This window comes from Neophocaena asiaeorientalis, unplaced genomic scaffold (genome assembly GCF_003031525.2).
Source record: "Neophocaena asiaeorientalis asiaeorientalis breed wild unplaced genomic scaffold, Neophocaena_asiaeorientalis_V1.1 scaffold19, whole genome shotgun sequence".
NCBI classification, from domain to species: Eukaryota; Metazoa; Chordata; class Mammalia; order Artiodactyla; family Phocoenidae; genus Neophocaena; species Neophocaena asiaeorientalis.
In genome coordinates, this window is record NW_020173388.1 from 7,739,976 (window position 1) to 7,763,656 (window position 23,681).

The 23,681-nt window shown below is 37.3% G+C and overlaps 1 protein-coding gene across 6 annotated transcripts in view; it reads left to right on the forward strand.

Annotated features, from left to right (window-relative positions):
• Positions 1–23,681, forward strand: part of FRYL (FRY like transcription coactivator) — a 244,266-nt gene that overhangs the window by 38,170 nt on the left and 182,415 nt on the right. For 4 of the 6 annotated variants that reach the window (XM_024746667.1, XM_024746666.1, XM_024746671.1 and 1 more), the window contains exon 3: positions 21,991–22,122. The exons of 1 other annotated variant lie outside the window; for it this stretch is intronic. The gene's annotated coding sequence lies outside the window, so the exon portion shown is untranslated. The remainder of the gene's footprint in view (positions 1–21,990; positions 22,123–23,681) is intronic. One more of the 6 variants, XM_024746668.1, reaches the window with a different exon arrangement.

A 23,681-nucleotide genomic window follows, 5' to 3' on the forward strand; every position in this document is an offset into this window, starting at 1 on the left:
CCTACTTAGGTATCTTGAGTCCATTGGGTCAAGAACATCCTCTTCCTAGCAATTGTAAATTATGTGCACATTTATGGAGTTGATGAGAGAGGTGTGTAATGCCAGCTGTTCTTTTTATAGCATGGCACTGTGTGTCCCTTTTCATATTCTAAGAATTTTTGGAAGCATAAGTGCTAGTTAGCCAATATGTTTTTTGAACATCTCTGAGATTTACTCAAAACATATTTTTTTTGGGGGGGGGCGGTGCAGAGGAGTAAAATTGAGCAGAACAAATTGCTGAAGTGGGAAACCTTTAAAATAAAATTATTGTTGTAAAATATCGAACATTCATTTTGAGTGTCAGTCAGCAGATAGTTACCAAATGCCTGCTGTTTATGGATAAAAATACACAGTGACATTTGGCATTGTGAAGAGGTAAGTCATCAAATAGAAACCATGGCATTAGATGAGGCTGCAAGGCAGGGAGGTTGAGTGAAGAATGGGGTACGTTTTAGCTCTAACTCTAACCATTAATTGTATAGTGTTCTTGCGTGTAAGTTATTAGTCTTAGTAGCCCTTGGTTTTCTCATCTATGAAATGAGTGAATTAACTAAATGGTTTATAAGGTTTTTTGCTGCTTTCATACACCTAACACTTTGTTATGAACACATTGATAGATGTTTGTTTTTTTGAGGATACCTTTTCTTCTCTAGCCTTTCCAATAGAGATGTTTTTAGACTACTTTATTTGAATTGTGGGGTTAGAATAAGGTCCCCACTATTAATCATTTTCTTTTCTTTTTTTTTTTTTTTTGGAAATATATTTTTAAATTATTTATTTATTTTTGGCTGCACTGGGTCTTCGTTGCTGTGTCCGGGCTTTTCTCTAGTTGCAGCGAGTGGGAGCTACTCTTCGTCGCAATGTGCAGGCTTCTCATTGCAGTGGCTTCTCTCGTTGTGGAGCACGGGCTCTAGGCGCACGGGCTTCAGTAGTTGTGGGACATGGGCTCAGTAGTTGTGGCTCGCGGGCTCTAGAAGGCAGGCTCAGTAGTTGTGGCACACAGGATTAGTTGCTCCACGGCATGTGAGATCTTCCCGGACCAGGGCATGAACCCATGTCTCCTGTATTGGCAGGCGGAGTGTTAACCACTGTGCTACCAGGGAAATCCCTCAGTCATTTTCTTTTGAAGGTCATATCTTTTATTTTTTTTTCTCCACATTCTTATCCTTCTCTTCTCTTGACCTCTGGAATTTTCCTTCATTTGACTCTTCATTTGTTCCCTTTCTGTTTCTCATATCTTATTAGTGGCTCTCATCATGTTTCCTTGACCTGTCTAGCATCCATTGTTTTCATCTTAGTATTTTCCAGGATCCCTACATCTTACACCAGTGATTCTAATCCTGGGACCCTTTAAAAAAATACAGATACCTTCTAAAATGAGCTTGGGAGAAGGGTACGATATTTTGGCAGGTAGATGAAACCTACTAGTAAACCAGCATTATTAGTTCACCAAGACTGGAGTCCCCAGGTTTTACACCTCGTCACTTCTTGCCTTAGATCACATCATCACTTAGTTAAATTTCTGTGGTCTTGGAGTCTCCTCTCATGATCATAACCCTCTATCGTGCCACACTTTTTGAATCTCTTCTTTGTCTTTATTATGACGTGTAGTTTCTTGGCATTTTGTTTTTGTAGTTAAGTTAGCTATCTCCTAGCTTCATTTGCTTTCTACTCACCCAAACCCCATGATCATATTTGCAGCAGCATCTTATGTTCTGTTGCCTTTTTAACTTTGTGAGGAACCTGTCCAAATCTCAAACCTAAGTTAATTTGCCATGTATATATTTCCTAGTTCCAGCTGCTTGATGCAGTTAGAAAAGGTCACATAAGTAAGTTTGGATCTACTAGGCAGTCATTTACTTGATCTCTAAACTGGTTCTTTTCAAGGTTGGCTTCTTACCCTTCCTTCAGAAGACCCCACACCTTGTCACAGTCAAGGTGTCTTTTTGGGGCTGTCTAGCATACTTCCTGACCTGTTCTTCTTTTCACTTCAGAATTTTTCTGTGTCTAAAGAAGAAATTATGTACCTTATTATAATTTTTATTATGGGAAATTTAAGACATATAAAAGTAAACAGACTAGTGTAATGAATCCCCTTGTATTCGTGACTCAGGTTCAGTAATTATCATGTCATGGCCAAATTTTCAATCTCTCACTGAATTCCCTCCCATTCCTGTACTATTTTAAAGAAAATCCTGGGTATCATAAAATTTATTTGTATTTCAGTACATATCCTTATGTATAAGACCCTTTAAAAAATATAACCATGATACCATTATTAATCTTAAAAAAACAATTCCAATATAATCAAATATCCAATCAATGTTAATTCTAATTCTCTCACACATTTTATTTACTTATTTATTTGCTTGCCGCGCCACATGGCATGCAGGATCTTAGTTCCCTGACCAGGGATCGAACCCATACCCCCTGCAGTGGAGGCATGGAGTTCTAACCATTGGATCCCCAGGGAATTCCCCTCACACATTTTTAAAAGCAGTTGACTTGATTGGATCAGGGTCTAGATAAGCCCTTCCTCCATTGCAGTTGGTTGATTTGTCTCTTAAAGTTTCAACCTCCCCTCCCTTTTTGTTTCTAAAATTTATTTGTTGAACAAATTGCATCTTTGTCTTGTAGACGTGGATGTTTCTGATTACACTCCTGTGAAGTGATTAAGCATACACATCTGACCTTTGTACTTCCTGTTAATTGGTCGTTGGATCTAGAGACTTGCTCAGACTCAAGTTCAGATTCTTTTGGCAAGTCTTTGTCTTTGGGCAAGTGTCTCTCTGGTGCACACAACGCCTCTCTTTTTGTCTCTCTTTTTCTGCTGATTAGTTGCCATTTTGCCTCCATGCTGTAGATCAGGGGTTGGCAAACTTTCTCTGTAAGGAGGCAGATAGTGTATATTTTAGGCCTTGTGAGCCATCTGGTCTCCTCTGCTGCAACTACTAAACTCTGCTGTTGTAATGAGAAAGCCGCCATAGACAAAATATAAATGAATGGGCATGGCTGTGTTCCAATAAAACTTTATTTACAAAAACAGGTGATGGACTCCCTGCTTGAGGCCTATTAAATCATTGGGGTTTGGAAAATTTTAATATTGTAACTTTACTTTTCATTTATTAGGTGAAATGTTCTATAAAGAGAAGCTATTCCATGTGTACTGTTTGTTACGTGGTAGTACAGTTTGTATAGGAAATGTTAGACAGAAGCTTGACAGTTTCCCTTGGCTTATGAATTTCAAAATAATGAATTGGGTATATTAGCTTTCTCCAACAGTGACTAATTAGGGTCTCCCCTTCTCCACATTCATTATAGACTCTTAGATTTAAACATATTGGATTTTTAAAAAATTCATTATGGTAATTACCCTTATTGATGCTCAAATTATTCAATCTTTGGCCAGTGGGAGCCTTTTAAGTTTGCTTACTGAGTTATTTTGACATGACTCTAGTAGTTTTTGATAGCTTCTTGATTATCTGGTATAACAAGGAGTTCCAGGCTCATCACGTACATTTCCTCCCCACACGTGGTGTCAGTAGTTTCTCCAAGGAGCCCTGATTCCTTCACTGGGGAATGGAATTTCAAGACCACAGTTTGAGCTCTAGAGATTCTCATTCCTAGTGGGTTGACCATTGTTTCTAGGCCTTTTTTGGTAGTCAGAACTAGGGAAAAATTTTTTTTTTTTTGATAGAGTACCTCATGAATTCATACTGATACTTCCAATTCAGTTTCAATACTATAAGATTTTTAGTTAATCTTTTTATTTTACATCTGTATCTTTCAACTGAAAATTCTAGTTCTCAGTGACACTAAGAATAATACAATTAGAATATTTCATAATTACTTATTTATAGTACCCCCATAATACACACAACAGTCTCAGAATAGCAGTACCAGCATTTTGTCTCTGTCTGCCTTCTTTTCTCAATCCATGTTGTTGTATGAAACATTATCTGTTGCTGTGTAACAAATCACCCCAAAACTTAGTGACTTAACACAGCAAACGTTATTATCTCAAAGTTGCTGTGGGTCAGTTTCTGTGGGGTGCAGCTTAACTGAGTGCCTCTAGCTCAAGGTCTCTCATAAAGCTGCAATCAAGATGTTAGCTAGGGCTGTGTATATCCCAGGGCTCAGTTGGAGGAGCCACAAAGGAGCCTTTTGGGGTGCTTTGAAATGCACTCATGTGATCATTGGTAGGTCTCAGGTCCTTTCTGGCCATTGGCTGGAGACCAGTCCCTCAGGCCTCTCCATGAGGCAGCTAACAACATGGCGCTGGTTGTTAGCTTGGAGCAAGGGAGGAAAGGGTATCCAAGATGGAACCCATGGCCTTTTTAGTAACCTGTTCTTAGAGTGACAGCCCAACACGTATGCTGCATTCTTTTATTTATTTTTTAAGTTATTGTGGTAAAATATACATAACATAAAATGACAGTTTTAATCATTTTAAAGTGTATAGTTAAGTACATTGCATTAAGTACATTGGCATTAAGTACACTGACATTGTTGTGCAATCATCACCACCATCCATCTCCAGAACTTTTTCCAAACTGAAACTCTACCCATTAAACACTAACTCCCCAGTCTTCCCTTCCACATCCCCTGGTAACCACTATTCTACTTTCTGTTTTTATGAATTAGACTACTCTAGGTACTTCATGAGTAGAATCATACAGTATTTGTCCTTTTGTGACATGCTCTTTTCACTCAGCATAATGTCTTCAAGGTTCATCCACATGACAGCATGTGTCAAAATTTCCTTCCTTTTTCAGGCTGAATAATATTCCATTGCATGTATATACCACATTTTGTTTACCCATTCATCCTTTGATGGACATTTGTTTCCTCCTTTTGGCTATTGTGAATAACACTTCTATGAATATTGGTGTTCTACTGCATTCTTTTCTTAGAAGCAAGTCTCCAAATCCAATTTATACTAAAGAGAAGTTAGTTATATAACAGTGTAATACCAGGATATGGGGATCATTGGGTCCCTCCTAGGGGCTGCCACCACACTGTTTGTCTTAATAATTGTTCTGTATAGTTCTGCCACCAACAGGGTATACATTTAAGTTAACTAATTTTTAAAAATAAATTTATATTTTATTTATTTATTTTTGGTTACGTTGGGTCTTCGTTGCTGTGGGCAGGCTTTCTCTAGTTGTGGCGGGTGGGAGCTACTCTTCATTGCGGTGCGTGGGCTTCTCATTGCAATGGCTTCTCTTGTTGTGGAGCACGGGCTCTAGGCATGTGGGCCTCAGTAGTTGTGGCACGCGGGCTCAATAGTTGTGGCTCGCAGGCTCTAGAGCGCAGGCTCAGTAGTTGTGGCACACAGTTTTAGTTGCTCCGCGGCATGTGGGATCTTCCCAGACCAGGGCTCAAACCTGTGTCCGCTGCCTTGGCAGGCGGATTCTTAACCACTGTGCCACGAGAGAAGTCCCTAAGTTAACTTATTTTATTTTTGATGTTTAATGACTGTTCTAAAATATAATTTTGTTTTATGATCATGTATAATAGTTTCATGTTTCCAAAGTCAAATCCACAAAACAAGGTTTATTCAAAGGAGTCTAACTTCTATCTCTGTTTTCTCTACCCTTTTCTTTCTCTTTCTAAGTAATTATATTCTAAAACCAAGTTTAATATAAGTAGGCTATATATTCATATTCCTCCTTAGACAAGTGATAAAATATTATATGCTTTCTTTTTTCACTTAACATATTCTGGAGATCACTCCTTAGTAGTAAATTACTAATTCCTTTTTATAGCTACATAATATCTCATTGCATGAATGAAAAAACAGTGCTATTTAACCAGTTCCCAAATGATGGGCATTTGGATTGTTTCTAACTTTTTGTAAATAGTACTGCAATGGATAACTTTGTAATTCATATATATGTGTTTATATTTTTGCCATTGTACATTTGGGACAGATTCCTAGATGTGGAATTGCAGGGTCAAAGGGTAAATGAGTACACAGTTTTATAGATATTGCCAGATTTATCCTGATAAGAATTATATCTCTTTGTGTTCCCATCAGTAATGTACGAGAGTGCCTCTTTGTGTATATATAACCTTATCAACAGAATATATTGTTAGAATTTTGGGGTTTTTGTCCTCATTGTAGTGTTAATTTTCATCTCTCATTATGAGTGAGGTTGAATATCTTTTTTTAACTTTAAAGTTTTATTCATAGACATTTCAGAACCACTTAAATCAACTATGTATTTTTTTAGACATAACATACCATGTTTATCTTGGACATATTAGGCTGAGTATCTTTTTATATGGTTGAGGCATTTGCATTTCTTTGTTTTTTAACTGTCCATTTCTTTAGCTCTTTTTCTCTAGGTTTGTTGGTGTTTTCTATTTTATAAGCTCTTTACATATTAGGAATATCAACATTTTGTGCATTTGCTTTCTTCTTCCTGCCAGTTAAATAGAGGTAGTCTCTAATCTGCTTCTAGTTTGCTTTGTTTTGCTTCTTATCCTTTTCCGTTACATTTTTTCTTCTGGCTAAATCATTATTCAGTATTTGATGACTCCACTTCTGGAGCTCAAACCTATCCCACCATTTCTTCAAACTCAACATGTCCCAGATAGGATTCAGCTTTATCCACAAACCTGATATTCCTGTGTTCCCTTTGTCAGGTATGGCGTTACCATTTTCCTACTTGAGAACTTGGAGTGATCTTTTATGGTTTATTTATTATTAATTCAGTAAGTATTTGTTGAGCACCTACCAAGTGCCAGGTACTGGACTAGGCACTAGGTAACAGATAGTCACAATCCTAGCTCTCAGGGAACAGTCTGATGGGGGAATAGGTAGTAAACAAATATACACACAAACCCATGTCTCAATGGGTGGTAAGTATTTCAAGAGAGAATTTATGGGCTGGGACACGTGATTAGATTGGAGAGGTTAGGGGGTAGCCTTTTAGGGAAAGTGACATTTAAACTGAGATTTGAAGGTTTGTTAGGGTTCACCTGGTGAAAAAAATTGGGGTTCTAGATACAGGAAACAGCATGTGGAAGGATCCTGAGGCAGAAAAGAAGTTCTAGGAAATGATCAGACCAGTTTGGCTGGCATGTAGGGAGAAGGGGTAGAGGGCCATGAGATGTGATCTGATTTACTTTGTAAAATGATCACTCTGGCTCTAGGGGTGGAGGGGATGTGTGTGTAGAGGTTGATGAGGAGGCTGTGGTGGTAACCGTGAAAAGTGGAAGTGTCGCATTCATTCTCTTAGTGACATTCTTTCAATTCTACTCTGGTGCTTTGTTCTTTCTTCCCATATTTTTATATCCACTGCCCTCGTTCAGAAAGTCACCTCCTGACTACTCTGATGGGTTTTTACAAATTGGTCCCACGCTGTTTTAGTCTCTGTTCGCCAGCCAATCTGGTTCAGAAGCAAACTTTTAGAAATCCCAGGTCTGTTCATATCACTTTCTTTCTCGAAAACTCTTGGTGGCTCCCTGTGACTGTTAATGTTATGTGTCCACTTGACTGGGCTGAAGGATGCCCAGAGAGCTGGTAAAACATTATTTCTGGGTGTGTCTGTGAGTGCGCTTCCAGAAGAGATTAGCATTTGAATCAGTAGACTAAAGAAAATCCTCCCTCACCAGTGTGGGTGGGTGTCATCCAATCACTGGGGACGCAAGTAGAACCAAAAGGCAGAGGAAGGGTGAATTTGTTCTGTCTCCTTGAGCTGCGGCTTCCATCTTCTCCTGTCCTCAGACATTTGAGTTCCTGGTTCTTGGGCTTTTGGACCCTGGGACTTAACACCGGCAGCATATCACCCTCACCCCCCGACCCCAAACCCCTTTGGCTTCAGACTGAGAGTTACACCATCAGCTCCTCTGTGTCTCAGGCCTTCAGACTCAGACTGAATTTTATCCCTGGCTTTCCCGGGTCTCCAGCTTGCAGGTGGCAGATCGTAGGACTTCTCAGCCTCTGTAATTGTGGGAGCCAATACCCATAATAAATATCCTTTTATGTATCTATATTATCCTGTTGGTTTTGTTTCTCTGTAGTCTCTGAACCTTAACACATTCCCTCATTGCAGAAAAATGAAAGCCCACCTGAAATTGAAGCCTTTCTCATTTTCTTTAAGCTTCAAGGTCTGCTCCTCTGAGACTACTTTTCTTTAGGCAGCCAAGACTGATATTATTTTACCTCTTTTTTTTTTTTTTTTTTTCTGGTATGTGGGCCTCTCACCGTTGTGGCCTCTCCCGTTGCGGAGCACAGGCTCCGGACGCGCAGGCTCAGCGGCCATGGCTTATGGGCCCAAACGCTCCGCAGCATGTGGGATCTTCCCGGACCGGAGCACGAACCCGTGTCCCCTGCATTGGCAGGTGGATTCCCAACCACTGCGCCACCAGGGAAGCCCTCTACCTCTTTTTTTAAACTCATCTTCATCTTCTGTCGTGACATCTCTGCCTCTTGAACCCTATTTCCCCTTCTCTCTCTTTTTTTTTTTCCTTTCCCCTAAAGTCTCCATTCAGATCCTAACTGTTCCCCTAATCCTTAAATCTCCTCAGTCAGGTTGACTTTTAACATTTGTTGATATGTCAGTTCTAAGATTCATCACAGCCTGTGTTGTATTAGAAGCACTCCTGTATTTATTTGGGGTGCAAAGAATTGTGTATATTTCATTTTCTGAACAGACAAGGACTCAGTAGATATGTGTTGAATTGTAGGAGATTAGGGATCATTCCGTGTGCTTAGATCCCTCACTGAAATCTCTTAAAAAAGAGGTAGGTCTCAAGTACAAGTTTATAAATATCTTGTATTGAACCTTCAGGGAGTGACCTCATTTAGAAATAGTAAAATCTGACTTGCCTTTTGAAACAGTCTTTACAGTTCAGTGGATATCAAATAATACTTAAACTCTCTATACTATTTTGGCAAAAATATGTTTATATGGCAATATCAGAGAGTTCTTCTGACTTACTGGGGGTATATAGAGGATTAATACTCAATTTCCATGCTGGTGGGGAGGGGTCAATAAAGCCATGACTATGTAGCATATCTAAATGTACCTCTGCTTTTACCTGAGGTATCCTGCTGACTAGTTGTCCACTTAGACAACTTCTGACCGGGTACCTCGCTAGGTTAAAAATAGTGGTCTGCATGTTGACTAAGTTTAATATACTTGATTCTCATACGTGGTTTTGTTTGTGTATCGGGGCCAGCCAGTATGTTTCGTTTGTGAAGAGAAGGGTCCTATCATTACTACCTACACACTTGCGTAAATGATTTTATGTGTTCCATCTTTTAAAATTCTAACAGGTTTTCTTCTCTTCCTCTCTTATTCCCTCCCTTCTTCCCTCTCTCATTTTCTTCCTATAAATGAGGTTAAGTCACTTTGTCTAAGTTAATATAGCTTTGTATTGCGTAACTGTGCTACATACATTGTGTTGCTTTCTCATATGAGGTCACTTCTCTGAACTTATAAGGGAAATGGGGTTTATACAGATTTGTCTTACATGTAGTTTTCAGATATTAATCTAACTTTTAAGTCTCTTTGGATCACCTCTTGAATTAAATGACTGTTTTTGATTTCTAATACCTATTGATGCAATAAAAGGGTTGGGAGATTATATAATCATTTTGCCTGCATACTAAATGGGATTTAATTTTGTCATTGGAAATGCAGTAGAAGCTAAACCTTTTAAAGCTATTTTTAAATTAAATTTCCTAAAGTCACATTTCAGATTTTGGGTGTTTCAGCAATGTTAACTAATGAGAAGTATTTTGGTTGTATTATTTTAAGGTAAAAATATCTTAATAGAAATTTTAAATGAGCTTGCTTCAGATTAAATTAGGACATTAAGTCTTAGTTTCTGGAATATGAATTTTTAAAAATCACTGTGAAATATTAACTAGGGCAGGTGCTTATAGGTAAGAATCAAATTATCATTTGGTACTGTGATCTTCAAGTTTAGAGTGATGAAGGATTTTATTTTTAAAACTAAGTATCTGTAAAACAAAAAAATGTTTCAAGCAGCTCATGGTTTGACAGGTTTATGAAAGGCTTGAATGATAAAATTGTTGTAAGTGAAATATTGCATTCAACGTAGGATTTATGTAACTAAGTGAGGGTGAAAAAAACCTGATGAGGTGGGAGAAATGACTCAGTTCCTCACTTTGCACTCTCCATTTTAAATCCTGCATGAACATTACAGCTTCAAATATAATCCCAACATTAATTCAGAAGCCTGATATATTAAAAGGTAAGCTTTTGTTGTTTTATAATAACTCCATTTGTACCATACTGGAACTTTCTAGAACAGTCTCCTTCTAGGACAGTTTAGGGGTGGCTGTAGAGCTGGATGAATCACACCACACCGCCAACTCCTTAAGGTTTATGTCTATTCAGTGTTTGTGTCCTTCACTACATAGCTTGATATATCTATCAAGCTGAGCTAGTAAAGGTAGTAGGATTATGTCTATTTTCATTTATTATACTGTACCTGGTGTTACGTTTCTAGGAATGCTAAAGTTTTTTTGGAAGTTGGTCCAGAGTCAACATTCAAAAAGCATAATTCCAATGACCCTGAATCCACTAAATTGAGCCAGGGACCAAAAATTTTCTCAACATAGAGCAGGAATAAAGGAAAAGAGGCATGCAGGGACCCAGGAGAAAAAGGATGATTTAAGTGGAGGTAAGTTGCAGTTAAACCACAGACACAGCAACTTGCATACTTGGTCAGGTTCTCCCTGTAATGTAGAAATTGCTGACACAGAATTTTGTACCTGTGAGCATCCATCTTAGGGACACATATATTTTATTATTTTTATTTTTTAATTTTTTGGCCACCTTAGTTCCCCGACCAGAGATTGAACCCGCACACACTGCAGTAGAAGTGTGGAGTCTTAACCACTGGACCACCAGGACTGCCCGGAAACATATATTTTAGATTAAAGATTATTTTAAGAATTCTGGCTGAGACAGAGAAATATCACTTTCCTTCATAAAATTGTTCCTGGGGCTTCCCTGGTGGTGCAGTGGTTGAGAGTCCGCCTGCCGATGCAGGGGACACGGGTTCGTGTCCCGGGCCGGGAGGATCCCACGTGCCGCGGAGCGGCTGGGCCCGTGAGCCATGGCCGCTGAGCCTGCGTGTCCGGAGCCTGTGCTCTGCAACGGGAGAGGCCACAACAGTGAGAGGCCCGCGTACCACACACACACACACACACACACACACACAAAAATTGTTCCTGGACTTCTAAATTAATAGTGAGACGTTAGCAGCAGATGATTGAATTTAGTTTTAAATAAGCATCTCTATGATTTGTTAGCCATAATATGATTTCTCCCTTTCCTCCTATTTTTTACTTTTGATACGGCAAATTTATTCTTTCTTCATGAAATATTTAAGATAAATTATGTGTTAATTATGCTTAATTATCCTTTTTTGAAAGTTCTCTTGCTTTTGTTCTGAGGTTCAGAATCAATATAAAAACATTGAAATCATAATTGCATTTTAATTTGAGAACTTTATCTCATATAACTCCGTATAATAGCTTATTCTTTTAAAATATAAAAGAATCCAGATGTGCAGTGTTTCTCAGTTTATTCACTAGTCTTGTCAGTTTCCAAAGCTGCAAAGTTGAACATTTACAGAAATTATGGGTTTGTTTGGGTTAAAATGAAGTAATGTGTGTAAAGCACCTAACCTAGTTTTTCACACATAGTAGGCCCTCAGTAATTAGTGATGGTTTTTTTTTTTTTTTTAATGCGTTACGCGGGCCTCTCACTGTTGTGGCCTCTCCCGTTGCGGAGGACAGGCTCCGGACGCGCAGGCTTAGCGGCCATGGCTCACGGGCCCAGCCGCTCCGCGGCATGCGGGATCTTCCCGGACCGGGGCACGAACCCGTGTCCCCTGCATTGGCAGGCGGACCCTCAACCACTGCGCCACCAGGGAAGCCCCAAGTGATGGTTATTTTTATTATTATTGGTCACAATTAATTTGGATTTCTAGGGCACCATTTCTTAGGCTGCAGTGAACCAATTCTGAATTCTACCCTCCCATATTTGTAATTTGTTTAGACTGACTTAACCACTGTGAAGAATAAAGCCTGTTGGTGGGGTGGAGCTTTTTGACTTTTGTGTGCAAGTCCTTTTAGAGTTACTGGATGTACTGGAATGTGAAAGATTAAGCTTTGTGGCATGTTCTATATGGTCATCCATAGTGACCAAACTGATTTGGAATGTTGTTTTGTTACTGACTTTGAAATGTGTTACTTTCTGTACAGAGGATGTTGATCCGAATAAATTGCTTATTATCCTTTATAAATATCTAGAATGAGACGAATTTGTCAATCGGTGTAAACCTCATCCGACACAGTACTTTCTTTCATAAACACAGCGAGGAAGCAATCCCAGGATAACCTTTTGGGTGATAAAGCCGGGCATGGCTGGGCAATTCAGAGGGTGTGTGATAGCACCCAACTTTGGAGCCTGTCACAATGGGAAGTCATGGCTTGGAGGCCTGTGGTGAAATAGTCATGTTTATTAAGCCTTAATATGTCACTTAAATGGCTCTTCTATCAACAGCTAGCCAACTCCTCAAAGAGAGGCAAAAAGCCATTCCTGCCATTGTAGATTGTAGCTCCAGTTACTTCCTGGCAACGGAGGCTATGAGCACCGCTTCATTGGCAGTGTCTTTCCTGTCCCACCCTCCACGTAAATTGATGACTGTCTCCCTTGTACCCAGTTGTAGCTTGCACATATTTAGGTAACTTCTCTCAAAGCATCTAAAAAGGGTTGTCCCATGTGTCTCTCTTCCAGCTTGTCTGTAAGTGGTGGTCGTGTCTGTGTTAGTGTCACTTAGTGCAGATTCTGGGAGCTCAGGGTGGATCTTCAGACTGTGTCAAGTGCACGTCTCCCTGTGGCTTGTGGAGACTCCTCAACATTAACTGGTCCAATTATATTGGACCTCTCTAATTCTTCAATGAAAAACCTCTAGAGGGGCTAATTCTACCATGTATCCTGTATTTCCATTCTTATTTCTTTCTCTTCTGCCAATGCAAATTCTCGATTTCCTTTATTTCTTTCAAGGAACAATTCAAGTCCTTTTCCATGTAGCTTTTTTTTTTTTTTTTTTTTTTTTTTTTTCTTGCGGTACGCGGGCCTCTCACTGTTGTGGCCTCTCCCGTTGCAGAGGCTCCGGATGCACAGGTTCAGCGGCCGTGGCTCACGGGCTCAGCTGCTCTGCGGCATGTGGGATCTTCCCGGACCGGGGCACGAACCTGTGTCCCCTGCATCGGCAGGCAGACTCTCAACCACTGCGCCACCAGGGAAGCTCTAACTATAACACTTTTTAAAAATAGGTGGGAGACTATCACAGTGTATTATATATTATTTCAAATCTATCATATGGGTGTATATATATTGGGTTGTTATATAAAATGTATTACATGTTCATTTATGTAAAATGCATTTTTTTCTTTACTGCAGTGAAAAGAGTTTAGAAAACATGTCCCTAGTCTATTTCACCCTTGCTTTAAACCTGGGGAACAGCCCAAATATATTACTTATTCTTTTTGCTATGCTCTCTTGTCATCGTGACCTGACTCCAAGGTAGTGTTTTCTAACCAGTTAGAAATATACAGAGGTGATATTTTCCCCCAGTACATAAAGATGTGCAGCCAGGTGGTGTTTTCATTACATTGGTCTTGCTTGCATGCCTCTGGGTACAAATGAACACTTTGGTGGATCTAACTGTTAAGCTGTAAGAATTGTTTATGATGTGCCTAACTTGGTACCAAGATGTGATTTAAGCACCAGGAGAATTTGGATTATTTAATACTAGTACATAATAAAACTACTTATCAAATGTTCACGTGGGCACATACAGAGGCATAATTGTATTCTTGTCATGCACAGTATAAATACTAATATTGTTTTGGAGAATCAGCATGGTATGCTGAAGCCATGGTTTGGAAAAAGGCATTGTAGTATGTTTTTAATCTGTGGGAATTACTGGCAAGTGTAGTTGAGAGATTCTAAATACTGTAGTTGTTTACTTCACTTTTGAATTTGGCTTAAATATTTTTGGTCTTGTTATTTTTTTAATAATCATTGAATTATTATGATAGAAGTTTAACCATAATTGTTCTGTAGATTTTAATAATTTTATCTCTTAAAGATTTATTTTAAAACAATTTCCCCAGACTAAAGATATTTAATATTTAACATTTGTTTAATATTTAAATATTTATATAGAAATATAAACATATAAACATGCTTATAGATATTTATACTATATCTTTAGAGAAATATTACATTTAACATTTAAATTTAATATTTAAATACTTAATGATAAATATTTAAACAGAGAGGATAGTGGAATGAATGTTCATGTGCCTGTTCCTCAGCTTCAACCGTGATCAACTCTTTGTTAACTGTACCCACTCCCATTCCCCAATTCCCACTTATTTTGATGCAGTTCCTCTGTTATAACACATCATCTGTAAATATTTCAGGATGTATTTCTGAAAGACAAGGACTTCTATTTCTAGACATACAAAGTAGACTCTTAATCTTTTTGAGGAATGTACTGAAGTTATGAACATTCAAATTGTGTTTGGGATGTTAGAGTGATATAAAGGAAAAGTGAGCTCCTTTAAATAGAATAAATGGAAAAAGAGAAATACCTGATAAGCAGTTGTGTCAAAACACAATAGAGGGCTTCCCTGGTGGTGCAGTGGTTGAGAGTCCGCCTGCTGATGCAGGGGACACGGGTTCGTGCCCTGGTCCGGGAGGATCCCGCATGCCGCGGAGCGGCTGGGCCCATGAGCCATGGCCGCTGGGCCTGCGCGTCCGGAGCCTGTGCTCTGCAGCGGGAGAGGCCACAACAGTGAGAGGCCCGCGTACAGCAAAAACAAAAACAAACAAAAAACACAATAGAAAAGTTACAATGAAAAAGCCAATTAATAGCTTTTAAGTATCCATGGAGAAAGTGGAGAAATTGGCAGTTCTGAATACTTAGTATGTGTCTACATTCTATACAGGTCACTGGGAGTAAGGCGAAGTGTATTTCATACCATTTGAGATAGAAATTCTGTTTCTAGACTCTTTCTTGAGGGAAAAATCAAAGGTGTATACAAAGACTGCCAATCAAGATATTCACTGCCATATTATTTATAGAGTGAAGAATTGAACCTAATATTCAATACCAGTGGAAGGATGCAATGCACATAGTATATTTATAAAATTTTACAATATTTTGTAACCAGTAGAAATGGTAAAACATGATACCAATTGTATAAAATGTTGAATGCGTTTTAAAAGACCTGAAAGAAATTAACCCAGATATTTACATGAATTAATAGTGGCTATCTCTTGGTGTTAGAATTATGAGTAATTTTTAATTTCTTCATTTCTTTTTTTCTTAGAAATGTTGCAGATTTTGTCTGTCAGCGTATGTTATATGAGTTAATAAATAACAATAAACATTTGAGTACTTACTATGTGTCAAACACTATTTAAGCACTTTTCATCTAAAAGTGAATTCTCATAATAGCCCTGAGAGGTTTTATAATCCTTATTTTGCAGATGAGGAAATGGGCATAGAGAGACTGAATACCTTGACAATTTGAGTCTATCCTTCTAAGTTTGTTGTTTGCTTCTAAATGTAGTTTTATCTCCAATAATTAGGAAGATACTGTAAATACTGTTTTGTTTTTCTACGTATTACTTAAAGATATGTGGTTAATATTATGGCATATTAGTTAAAAAATATGATTTTTTAATTGATGGATAACATTTCATCTAGTGACTATACCATGATTTTTTTTTCAACTGGTCCTTTGTTTTTGTTCTGCCCCTCCCCTCCAGTATTTTGTTCATAAGAATAATGGTACAATGGTATCTTTGTGAATAAATCTCTATGTGCATTTCTGATTATCTTCCTAGAAAAAGCATTTAGAAGTGGAATTATTGGGTCAAAGAGCATAAACATTTTTAAAGGCTTTTGATACAAGTTATGAGACTGCAGGTAACAAATGATCATTCTTCCTTAAACTTAGAGAAATTGTTTTGGCACTATAAATTTGAGAGAAATAGGTCATCTAAACATCAGTGGGAATTTGTGCTTTCATAGTTGCTCTTACAAAAGTGAGGCTTCTCTAAGCTTGCTGGAGACTATAAACACAGAGAAAAAGAGAAAAGACAAACTTTGAAGATTAAATTGTGCCCATTTACTTGCTCTGTGACCTTTCACAGCTACTTATTCATTTTTCTTATTAACTTAAAATTTGAATTAGCCTTGAAACCTTTTTACTGTAAATTGTTTTATATAACATCTAGAATACACATATCAAATTTTCATGAATTTTCTTTAATGTTTGATCTTTTAGAACCTCAGGATCATAATTAGGTAGAGAAATTTCCAATGTATAATTTTAAAACTTATAGGTATAAAAGGCATAAGACATTGATTAGAGACAGTAATAACCCTAAAAGTGTTTTAGATGTTGTATTTTTAAATAAGAAAGCTTTTTTCTAGGGAGTCACTCTCTTTTTGTGAAAAGCAAGAACAAAAATTTGGGGGTAATTGATGGTTTCTGTTAGGGTTAAATAAGGTTTTATTGTGGTTTCTCTTGAGCGTATATCTTCTTCCAGGGACTGTGGTGACTTCTACAGAGACTTTAGCTGAAGATCTGAGCAGAGGGAGGGGGGTTTTAACTTAAGAAGGTCCAGAGAATAATTAATGAAATCAGAAAATTTACCTATAAAGCTACCAAAGAGGTTAGGATCAATTTTTTTCTGGAAAAGCCAAGATTGATAAAGGGTACTCTGACAGTCTGTGAATTTGTGAGAGGGACAAATGGAATAAATAGAAAATATTTTATTGAAATTTGAATACCTTAAGTATTTTAATGGGGAAAAAAAAGTACAGTCATTCCTCTGTATCTGAGTCTTCCACATCCACAGATTCAACTGACCTTGGATCAAAAATATTTAGAAAAAAAAATTCCAGAAAGTTCCAAAAAACAAAACTTGAATTTGCTGCTTCCCACAGCATTAACATTGTATTTACAACTATTTACATAGCGTTTACATTGTATTAGGTATTATAAGTAATCTAGAGAGGATTTAAAGCATATGGGAGGATTTGAGTGGGTTGTATGCAAAATACTACACACTTTTATATAAGGGACTTGAGCATCTGATGATTTTGGCTTCCACAGAGTCCTGGAACCAATACCCTCTGGATACTGTGGGATGACTGTACTACTACTTTATACTATGAATAGTAAAATTATGAAGCTATCAACTATAAATGGTAGACATAGAAAATAAGCCTAAGGAGGATTTTTATCAGGGGTTTTTAATCCATAATTAATGATTGGATTATAAAGGTTCATAACCCTGCAAAATAGGGTATATGTGCATTTTGGAAGGAGAGGCCTCCAAACGTTTTTCAGATTCTCAAAAGAATGACTTCAAAAAAATTCAAATTCAAAATTCAAGCTCCTACTAGACGGTAAGCTCCGTGAGGCTAGGGACTTTTGTCTGTTCTGTTCACTCCTCTGTCCCTGGTTCTTGGCACATAGTTATGCTCAATAAATATTTGTTAAAGGTATGATTTCTGTAAATTTATGTGTGGCATAGTTACAGCAATGGATTTTTTAAAATTAGGGATGGAAGAAAATTCCAGGTTTAGTGAGGTTGATGTCTTGGCTGTTTCTATATTTGATCGAAAATTTTCTTTTTGTTTAAGTCTAGATGAGTAGGTAGGGCATTTGTATGATAATTTTGTGGTCGAATTCCTGTTTTTTTTCTGTGCCAACAGAAATGCTGTAGAATGGGTTAGAAATACTATAGAAATGTAATGCTGTAGAAATGTAACAGGAAATTGTTCTAAACAATACATATTCATTCATCAGTCTATTAGAAAATGTACTTTGGCACTGTTTTCATTTGATTCAATGAATGAAATTGTTATAGAAAAACTTCCCCTTAAACTTGAGAATGGAAAATTCTCCTAATTGTTTTCATTAAACCAAGTGGTATGGCAGTAACTGCTGTTGTGGCTAAAAATGTAAAATCAGCAAAATGTTGAAAAATTTACCTACAGAGAACATTGCTTTATCAGCAAGAGATTTAGATTTTTGCAGTGAAGCCCAATTATTCTAGCTCAGTGCCATTATACGGCATTTTTAGCAGGTGATGTAGTGTAATCTGTGATTGCATTAGTCAGCATCATAAGTTTCCATACTTCTTAAAATTGAAATTTGGTAGAAGGTTAAAAGAATGACAAAAGATTAAAATGCAGGTTTGTTTTAAAAATTGTAAAAATTATAACATTTCTAAAATAAGAGAAAAAGTGAATTTCTAAAAATTGAAGTGTGATGGAACCAGTGTTAATTTATAAATCATTAATTTTCTTAATTAAAGGGATGACTGTAAATTCTTTATCTTAATGACTTTTGCCAGCCAGACAGAAAAGATAATTTGAGTAATTATTTGCGGCCTGCGTTTGAGTCTTTGTGAATAGATTTTTCACATTTTCCATTATCTTCAGCAGATTTAAAAAGTCATTGCATTTTACATTTTCTACACTTATTTTGCTATTTATTACAAATAGGAGCTATGATTATTCCAATGTATTCAAAAATCATTGCATCATTATAAGAGGCCTTCCAGTATTCCCAGAATAATTTCAATAGAAGGGCAGGAATTTTCCCTTATAGATTTCATATCTTGCAGTGTGGTTTCTTTCTTTAGTTGAAATATGATTGAATCTTTAGGTCACCACACATTCCATTATTCAAGTATAAGTACAAAATACATTTTGAAGTGAAATTTAGAGTTTCAAGTTGGAATCTCTGAAGTAATTTAGCTTAATCTTTTGACCCAGTGGTGTAACCCTTTCTATAGCGTTTCTAACAATCTTTGCCTAAAAACTCAGTGAGCAGGAACTCTATTTCTTTATGAAGCAGCTTTTTAAAATGAATTATATAATAAGTTTTTCTTTTTATTATGTTGAACTCAAATCTGCCTTGTGCTAGGCACCATAACTTCCTATTTTCCTTTTCAAATTATGAAGTATTCCAAGTCTGTAAGTATTGAGAGTACTTAAGATGAACATCACTGAGATTCATTTATTCTTAATTTCTACTCTATTTGCTTGAGATTATCATTTTCTGTATCAATGTATACCAGAGACTTTTATGTCACGTCTTACTACAATTAGGATACATTAGATTTGTGGCATTTCTGTTCTTTATTACCCTCGTAATTCTTTTCAGAAAGGAAATGAGGTTAATGTGTTATCTGAGCACCCATTCAACTTTCTCTTTTACTTTCTAGACTGAAGCGAAGCAGGGTTGTCCTTGAAGGACGTCATTTGATCTGAGAATCCTCCCAAGCCCTGGAGCTGGGCCACTGTTCTCTTTATTTATTACACATGGAAGCTTCTAGATCATTAGTCTTGCTGAAGGTTTAAAGCCTTGGTCCTTTAAAGCTTGTGCTGTTTGACTATTTACAGTCTTATCTTCAGTGTTGTCAAACACCAACTGACCTCCTCAAGTCACTCTTGTTTATATGACTTTTTTCTTTTAAAATAAGAAACAACAGGCTTGGTCTTGTGTATACGGTGACCACAGTTACCTAACCTCTCTGACCTTGACCATCTCAAAAGCAGTAGTATAAAAATGGTAATAAAAGTTACTCTTCTTGTAGATAAAATATTCTCCAAATTAATCAAGTGAAATGAAAAATAAAAATGAGTTCCATGTTAGATGATATATATGGAGACAAGGTGAAAGTGCAATTGATATGAAAAAATGAAAAAAAAAAAAACCCCAAAACCAACAACCCAAACCACACCCAAACAAAATGAAAACAAAAACCCATCCCTGCTAAAAATGATTATAACCTATAAAGAAAGCCAGGGAAGTATAAACCAAATATTTTCCAGGGTAACTAAAGACAAAAGTTTATTTTATCAAAAGTGAAAGTGGAAAATAGGAAGGCTGTATCTGTACTAGAGAGGTATTGAAAATTCTAGGCAAACATTGGGAAGTCTTAAAATGACAGTGCTCTGACAGTGTGGTTATAAGAAGAGAAAACACATATAAAAAGCATGGCATTAGCCCTTGCTGTGTCTGAGCAGAAGGATATTCAAAAATGAAGCAAAACGAAAGATGTAGACATGGTAGTACAAATCGATCCTAGATGCAATTTTTGCAGTATTCCTAAAACAGCTTTGTCCTCCAGGAGTACTTGGTTTTGTGATTTGTCCTAGAAGACAAAGTGAAAAGTAGTTTAAATTTCATTAAATACACACCAGCACATGACTGTACTCTGCTCACTATGTACAAGAAATGGTATGCTATTTGTCACATAAACTTTATTTGCTTTGAGGGAGAAATAATTCCATTAACCTTATATAAAATAAAGGATAAAAAGTTAATGGCAGAATTGTAGATATCTTCTTGTTAATAGATTCAGAAATATTTGGTGGGGCAGTCAAAAATTCCATAAGTCTGAATGATATCTGATTATGAACAAGTACATCTAAATTACTATTTTGTTCATATTTACCAGTTTTGGGGCTTCAAAGATTTGGTTTTAGTCATGATTTAGTTGATTATACCTCTGAATAAATGAAATATCATTATATTTTTTTCTAAATTGGCTAAAGGAATTTCAGATTAAGAAGTTTTAAGTACAAAATCAATATTTCAGCAAGTAGTTCTTTCTGTTGGGTTGGGGATTAAATTCATTAAACAGAAAAAATAGTAGGAAACCAGATGTGATTTAAAATGAGGTTGATTAGAGTTTCAATGACAAATTAAAAATGTGTCCTATTTAACTGTTGAAAAATGCACAGACCTTTCATGGTAATAAAAACGTGGAATGTGGGCTTCCCTGGTGGCGCAGTGGTTGAGAGTCTGCCTGCTGATGCAGGGGACGCGGGTTCGTGCCCCCGTCTGGGAAGCTCCCACATGCTGTGGAGCGGCTGGGCCCGTGAGCCATGGCCGCGGAGCCTGCGCGTCATGCATGATTACATGTGAGGCCTTATATGTGGTAAAAGGGTAACTCCCTATGGTCATTGGTTTCATTCTTAGTAGCCATCAAATTATTACATATAAGGTATAGTAGTTCACAGTCCATGACCCGCTCAGAGTTATTATAATAAGACTTTGAAAAATATACATCCTAAATCCTAAACACTGTCTGTAGATGGGATAAATATTAGGCCTAGTGGGTATATGAACTATTTTGCAAATCTGATTAATTTAGTGAATAAAATGAAAATGGATTTAATGTATTATTGAACAGTTAAGGTATTAATGTATTCATTCAATCATAGCCTAGTAAAAGCATCATGGCTTGTCACTGCAAAGAGAAGAAAGGAAAAAAACTATAGATTAAAAGGGATTTAGGAGAGACAGTAGTAATTGCCTGTATGGATTTTGTTTAGATCTGGATTAGAACAAACTGTTTAAAAAAACACTTATGAGAAAGTTGGGGAAATTTGAGCACTGATTGGTAGTTGATGTTGTAAAGAAATTATTTTGAATTTATTGTAGATATTATAATGGTACTGCCTTATGTTTAAAAAGCAAATCTTTGTCTTAGAGACATACAGAATTATCTACAGATGAAGGGGTATAGTATAATGCCTCAGAATGATCCAGAGTGGTGGGATAGGAGTTGGGCGGGGGTGTGAAAATATAAATGCAACATGACTTGCTGTGAGTTAACAACGGTGGGTTCGTTATACTAGTCTTAATAGTTTTGCATTAGTTTGAAATTTTTCATAATAAAATCTTAGAAAAAAGTGTAATGCAACATTAATTGAAAGAGGGATAACTGTAGCACCAGGTGACACTGCGATATAATATATTCAAAAGTAAGGGTAAATATGAGTCACACACAGATGTACTTTTTATAAACATATCTAATGTGTCAATCTCATGTTTTTCTTCAGAGCTGAAGCCGTTTATTTGAATCTTGGATGATTAACACCTAAATGCTTAATTCTCAGAACTGCTCAAGAGTCCCACAGCCAGGATTAGATGATCCAACTTACCACCAAGAAATTACTGTCTTGAATTCTGCGGTAAGATTATAATAAATATTCTAAAGGCTAAATAGTGACCATGAGGTCTAAAAAGATTTTTAAATGCTGTCTTTGAGTGACTAGCCTTTATTATAATTTCTCAGTCCTGTAACTCTTACACCAAGAGTTCAAGGTTGTGATAATCAACCAAAGATCTTAGAAATATCAACATGCAAACAAGGCTTTATGGTATTTCCCTGTCATAGATTCAGCATAGATTCAGCTAGTAACAGATACTGGAGTGCCATGCTTTCCCTCTTGCTGTATGTCTCAGGGTGGGTCCTCCAAAAACTGATGCTGGAAGGGAGTTTGGCTTCTGGGATGTTTATTAGGGATCAACAACCTATAAAGAGAGGAGGTTATTGGGCAGAGGAAAGTGAAGTATAATGTAGGCTCAACAAAGCCTTAGCCAACTGAGACAGGGAGTCTTGTAGTTGTAAGAGTTAAGCTTCTTGGGGATGGAGACATATCCTTAATGCCTTTGCATTGGGCACAGGCCATTAAAGAAGCTGCTCGGCAAATATTTGTTGAATGAAGGAAATCTGAGAAAAATCTTGTGGTCCCTCCTATAACACCTAATCCTTGCCCTTCCTTTTTCCAGTTGAAAGTGTGGTTTAGAATAGTGAGGTTAACAGTGACACACAGGGTTGTCTTGTACATCATGAACAAACATGAAGGTAACTTGTCCTCCATAATCAGCATGTGTTGCATACCCCTGTGTTCCTGGGCTCCACAGATAAGGAAGACCTACAATGGGACCTGAGGAAAACCACACGTATAAGTTTTAAAGCAGCAGTCCCCAACCTTTTTGGCACCAGGGACCGGTTTCGTGGAAGACAGTTTTTCCACAGATGGGGGGTGGGGATGGTTCAGGTGGTAACGCGAGTGATGGGGAATGATGGGGAGCGGCAGGTGAAGCTTTACTTGCTCGCCCGCCGCTCACTTCCTGCTGTGCAGCCCTGGGGTTAGGGACACCTGTTTTAAAGAATATGAGACTGTATCAGTAAAGAGGAAACAAACAAAAGAACAACATGGATCTAGAGGGTATTATGCTAAGTGAAGTAACTCAGGCAGAGAAGACAAATACCATGTGATTTCATTTATATGTGGAATCTCAAAAACAAAGGAACACACATACAACAGAAACAGACTCACAGATACAGAGAACAAACAGGGGCTTGCCAGAGGGGAGGGTGTTGGCGATATGGGTGAGATAGGTGAAGGAGATTAAGAGGTACACATTTCCAGTTATAAAATAAATAAGTCATGGAGATGTAACGTACAGCATAGGGAATATAGTCAGTAATATTGTAACGACTTTGTATGGTGACAGGTGGTAACTAGACTTACGGTGATCTTTTCATAATTATAAAAATATCGAATCCCTATGTTGTAAACCTGAAACTAGTATAATATTGTAAGTCAGTTATCCTTCAGTTAAAAAAATATGAATGAATGAGGGACTTCCCTGGTGGTCCAGTGGTTAAGAATCCGCCTTCCAGTGCAGGGGATGTGGGTTCGACCCCTGATTTGGGGGAATTCAGATCCCACATGCTGTG